The following is a 6,132-nucleotide window of genomic DNA, read 5'->3' on the forward strand; positions in this document are numbered from 1 at the left end:
GCACTGGGTCCCGTCAGTCAGTCAGGCTGGCCCCGCCCGCGGCTCCTGGTGCACGGCTGTTTTGCGTGGCGGCGGCAGAGGAGTTCCCTTTTTCTTTTGTGGCAAATCAGTCTGTCTGGGATCCAAATTGATGAATCTGAGTCCTGTGGGAAAAATACAAGCACTTCCTCGACCCGCAGTTAATGGGTCGGGATCCTTTTTTTATTGTCTGGAGAGGAGGTCTTTTCTCTTTACCAATGGCTTTACATTTTACTGTTCCACACGAGTCAGCATTTAACTTATTACAAAGAGAACATGTTGTAAAATCTGATGGGGGAAAACTATACTTAAATTCTCCTTTCTTAATTTTTGAATTAACAAAGCATGTGAGGGTAAATGATGCAAGATTTGACCACAATACTTTCCTATAGCAATCTGCCAATCATCATCAAACATTTGAAAAGCATCAAGTTGTTCTCTGTTATATGGAATTACAATTTTTGATGGCTCTTTACTAAACAATTTAATAAATATACTTGAATTAATCTTTATAATTAATATATTAATTAATATATATATTGCAGCAATACAATATGCACACAACCAATACCAACCAACACAAACCAATGCACTGTAACAACATATGTCACACACACAATACAATTATACAGCATATATAACATGTTCTATCACAGCACGCCAATCTATACCAATTAATATAAGCCACATACATATTATATTACTGCAATATATATATATATATAACTATACAGTATATATATAATATGTATATATAGTATACATGTTAATTCATATATGAATTAAGTATAGATTTATAAATAGAATTAGGTATACCCCCCTTTTTTTTTTTGCACTGTGTAATTCATTCATCTTTTGTATATTAGTGCTTTACCAACACTACAACCATAAAGAACACAATTTCAAGCACTGTAGTTTTTAGTTTGGGGAGATCACAGTGTACAGATTCGTTTACTTATATTAGACAAGATTAACCCATTCAACTTACTGCAGTTATTAAATGCACATAAAATACAGAAATTGATGCAATTAAACAAAATCTTCAAGATCTTATTTTTTAAATTCTTAGATTATAATATTTTTTTTTTTTTTTTTGCAGACTTAATTACCAGTCCCCATGATCACCAGTGGTTATGGCTCAATTTAACTACACCATTTTATCAACCTTTCATATCCTTAAAGATAACATAAGTGAAAATTATAATTTGTTATCAGAAAGTTTTAGGGTTTTCCGAATATTTTCTCTCTCTCCTCTTCTCACCTTAAGACATTTTAAATAAACTAAAAATAAACAACAACCTTTCACCAGCATCACGGTCTTTTCCAAAGAGTAAGCTCTTCACATCAGGTGGCCAAAGTATTAGAGTTACAGCTTCAACATCAGGCCTTTCAATGAATATTCAGGACTGATTTCATTTAGGATGGACGGCTTGGGTCTCCTTGCAGTCCAAGGGACTCTCAAGAGTCTTTTCCAACACCACAGTTCAAAAGCATCAATTCTTTGGTGTTCAGCTTTCTTTATAGTCCAACTCTCACATCCATACAAGACAACTGGAAAAACCATAGCTTTGACTAGACAGACCATTGTTGGCAAGTAATGTCTCTGCTTTATAATATGCTTTCTAGGTTGGTCATAGGTCTTCTCCAGTAGCATATTGGAAGTTAAGTCCAATGCTGTAAAGAGCAGTATTGCATAGGAACCTGGAATGTTAGGTCCATGAATCAAGGTAAATTAGAAGTGGTCAAACAGGAGATGGCAAGAGTGAACATTGACATTTTAGGAATCAGTGAACTAAAATGGACTGGAATGGGTGAATTTAACTCAGATGACCATTATATCTACCACTGTGGGCAAGAATCCCTTAGAAGAAATGGAGTAGCCCTTATAGGAAGACAAAAGAGTCAGAAATGCAGTACTTGGGTGAAATCTCAAAAATGACAGAATGATCTCTATTTGTTTCCAAGGCAAACCATTCAATATCAGAGTAACCCAAGTCTATGCCCTGACCAGTAATGCTGAAGAAGCTGGAGTTGAATAGTTCTGTGAAGGCCTACAAGATCTTCTAGAACTAACACCCCCAAAAGATGTCTGTTTCATTATAGGGGACTGGAATGCAATTTAGGAAGTCAAGAGATACCTGGAGTAACAGGAAAGTTTGGTCTTAAAGTGTAAAATGAAGCAGGCAAAGGCTAACAGAGTTTTGCCAAGAGAACACACTGGTCATAGCAAACACCTTCTTCCAACAACATGTAGAGATTACTCTACACATGGACATAACCACATGGTCAATACAAAAATCAGACTGATTATATTCTTTGCAGCCTAAGATGGCTCTTAGCTCTATATGGTCAGCAAAACAAGACCAGGAGCTGACTGTGGCTTAGATCATGAACTCCTGATTGCCAAATTCAAGCTTAAATTGAGAAAAGTAGGGAAAACCACCAGACAATTGAAATATGACCTACATCAAATCCCTTATGATTATACAGTTGAAGTAACAAATAGATTTGAGGGATTAGATTTTATAGACAGAGTTCCTGAAGAACTATGGATGGAGGTTTTTGACATTGTACAGGAAGCAGTGATCAAGACCATCCCCAAGAAAAACAAATGCAAAAAGGCAAAAGGGTTGTCTAAGGAGGCCTTACAAATAGCTGAGAAAAGAAGAGAAGTGAAAGGCAAAGGAGAAAAGGAATGCAGAGTTCCAAAGAATAGCAAGGAGAGATAAGAAAGCCTTCCTCAGTGAGCAATGCAAAGAAATAGCAAAAAATAATAGAATGGGCAAGACCAGAGATCTCTTCAAGAAAATCAGAGACACCAAGGAAACATTTCATGCAATTATGGGCACAATAAAGGACAGAAGTGGTATGGACCTAACAGAAGCAAAATATATTAAGAAGAGGCGGCAGATATACAGAGAAGAACTACACAAAAAAAGATCTTCATGATCCAGGTAACCATGATAATGTGATCACTTACCTGGAGCCAGACATCCTGGAATGCAAAGTCAAGTGGGCCTTATGAAATATCACTATGGACAATGCTAGTGGAGGTGATGGAATTCCAGTAGAGCTATGTCAAATCCTAAAAGATGATGCTGCAAAAGTGCTGCACTCAATATGCCAGCAAATTTGCAAAACTCAGCAGTGGCCACAGGACTGGAAAAGGTCAGTCTTCATTCCAATCTCAAAGAAAGGCAATGCCAAAGAATGTTCAAAATATCGCACAACTGCACTCATCTCACATGCTAGCAAAGTAATGCTCAAAATTCTCCAAAAGTGAAGCTTTAACAGTATGTGAACCATGGACTTCCAGATGTTCAAGCTGAATTTTGAAAAGCCAGAGGAACCAGAGATCAAATTGACAGCATCTGTTGGATCATCAAAAAAGCAAGAGAATTCCAGAGAAATATTTACTTCTGCTTTATTAACTACACGAAATCTTTTGTGTCAATCACAACAAACTGTGGAAAATTCTCAAAGAAATGGGGATACCAGACCACCTGACCTGCCTCCTGAGAAATCTATGTGCAGCTCAAGAAGCAACAGTTAGAACTGGACATTAAACAACAGAATGGTTCCAAATCAAGGAGTATGTCAAGGCTGTATTTGTCACCCTGCTTATTTAACTTACATATAGAGTACCTCATATGAAATGCAAGGCTAGATGAATCACAAGCTGAAATCAAGATTGCCAGGAAAAATGTCAATAATATCAGATACTCATATGACACCACCCTTATGACAGAAAGCAAAGAACTAAAGAGCCTCTTGATGGAGGTGAAAGAGAAGAGCGAAAAAGTTGGCTTAAAGCTCAACATTCAGAAAACTAAGATCATGGCATCTGGTTCCATCACTTCATGGCAAATAGATGGGAAAACAATGGAATCAGTGAATGACTTTATCTTATTGGGCTCCAAAATCACTGCAGATGGTGGCTGCAGCCATGAAATTAAAAGATGTTTTCTCCTTGGAAGAAAAGCTACGACCAAACTAGAGAACATATTCAAAAGCAGAGACATTACTTTGCCAACAAAGATCCATCTAGTCAAAGCTATAGTTTTTCCAGTAATCTTTTATGGATGTGAGAGTTGAACTATAAAGAAAGCTGAGCACCGAGAATTTATGCTTTTAAACTGTAGTATTGGAGGAGACCCTTGAGCATCCCTTGGACTGCAAGGAGATCAAACTAGTCCAGTCTAAAGGAAATCAGTCATGAATATTCATTGGAAAGACTGATGCTGAAACTCCAATACTTTGGCCACTGATGCGTAGAACTGACTCATTGGAAAAAAACCCTGATGTTGGGAAAGATTGAAGGCAGGAGAAGAAGGGGACAACCGAGGATGAGATGGTTGGATGAGATCACCAATTTGATGGACATGAGTCTGAGCAAGCTCCAGGAGTTGGTGACAGATAGGGAAGCTTGGCGTGCTCCAGTCCATGGGGTCACAAAGAGCTGGACATGACTGAGTACCTGAAGTAAACTAAATAGCAATTCGGAGCATCTTTACATGTCCCTCTTTGCTACCTCTATGTCTTCTTTGGGGAAACGTCTATTTAGGCCTTCTTCCCATTTTTCCGTTGGGTGATCTCTTTTTCCATTGTTGAGTTTTATGAGCTGTGTGTATATTTTGGAAATTAAGCCCTCACTTGTTGCATCATCTACAAATATTTTCTCCCATTCTATAGGATGTGTAGAAGCTGCACATCCTAAGTCTAGCTGCAGAAGTCTGAGAAATTCATTTCAGTCACATTATTTTCCTTAAGCGATCACCCAGGTCAGTCAACCTAGACTTAAAGGTAGTGAATAATATCTCTTAAAGTAGTAAAGACTTTGAACCATCTTTTATTTACTATAAAAAACTTTGCTTCTCACTGTACTTTATTACCTGCAGTTACCTGAAAGTTCTAATATCTGCTTTACCATCTGATACATGTTGAGTTTAGAACTACACTGCAAGTAATAGTCTGTGCCTTAATTTAGAAACAACTCATTTAGAATAACTTCAGTTTTTCAGCAATGAAATATTGACAGCCTTATTCCCATTATTATATGAATTAGGATCATAATTTATCAGAAAGTTTCCTAGGCTTTTTATGTGTTTAACTCATTAAATAATCCAAAACATTCTCTACAAGGAAGGTATCAATATTGTCTTAGTCATAAAAGGTGATGAAAGTAAAGGGTGATGAAAATAAGGCAGAAGTTAAGTTGTTCACTTCAGACCACACAGAAGGTACAACAGGGCCGGGCTTTGGGATGTGGTAATCTGCTCCTATAAGTGGAATAGTCAGTCTCATACATTTCTGTTGGATTTTTTTCACTAAAATAGCCACATGAAAAACAACTGTCTTTAAAGGGCCATTTGAAACCTTACTTCAAAAGACTATAACTATTCATTCAGATAAAGGCCAAATTTCTGATTTAATCTAGCTATTACTAAAGAAGAGATTACTTGTATTTGTTCTGTATGTTCTAAAAAAAATCAACTAATTATAACAATACTATACAAACTAAAAAAGCACATTTTTATTGCTTCAGAAAATAAAACTTCAAAGTACTTTTTTTCTAGTAATTTCCATTAAATAAAAATATATGAAAATTATAAAATATTTTCATTAGCAGTCAAAAAAAATCATCTATACACTTTTAGAAATATATTGGTTTATATATTTGTTATATACATTTATTTGTTGTATATATTTGACATAGATGATATTATGTGGGGAAAACCAGAATATATGTGTGGGTTTCTCTATACATATATCAGTTCAGTTCAGTTCAGTCACTCAGTCATGTCCGACTCTTTGGGACCCCATGAATTGCAGCACGCCAGGCCTCCCTGTCCATCACCAACTCCTGGAGTTCACTTAAACTCACGTCCATCGAGTTGGTGATGCCATCCAGTCATCTCATCTTCTTTCGTCCCCTTCTCCTCCTGCCCCCAATCCCTGCCAGCATCAGAGTCTTTTCCAATAAGTCAACACTTCACATCAGGTGACCAAAGTATTGGAGTTTCAGCTTTAACATCAGTCCTTCCAAAGAACACCCAGGACTGATGGGTGTTCTTTAGAATCCTTTAGAATGGACTGGTTGGATCTCCTTGCAGT

Source organism: Oryx dammah, unplaced genomic scaffold (genome assembly GCF_014754425.2).
Source record: "Oryx dammah isolate SB20612 unplaced genomic scaffold, SCBI_Odam_1.1 HiC_scaffold_1, whole genome shotgun sequence".
NCBI classification, from domain to species: Eukaryota; Metazoa; Chordata; class Mammalia; order Artiodactyla; family Bovidae; genus Oryx; species Oryx dammah.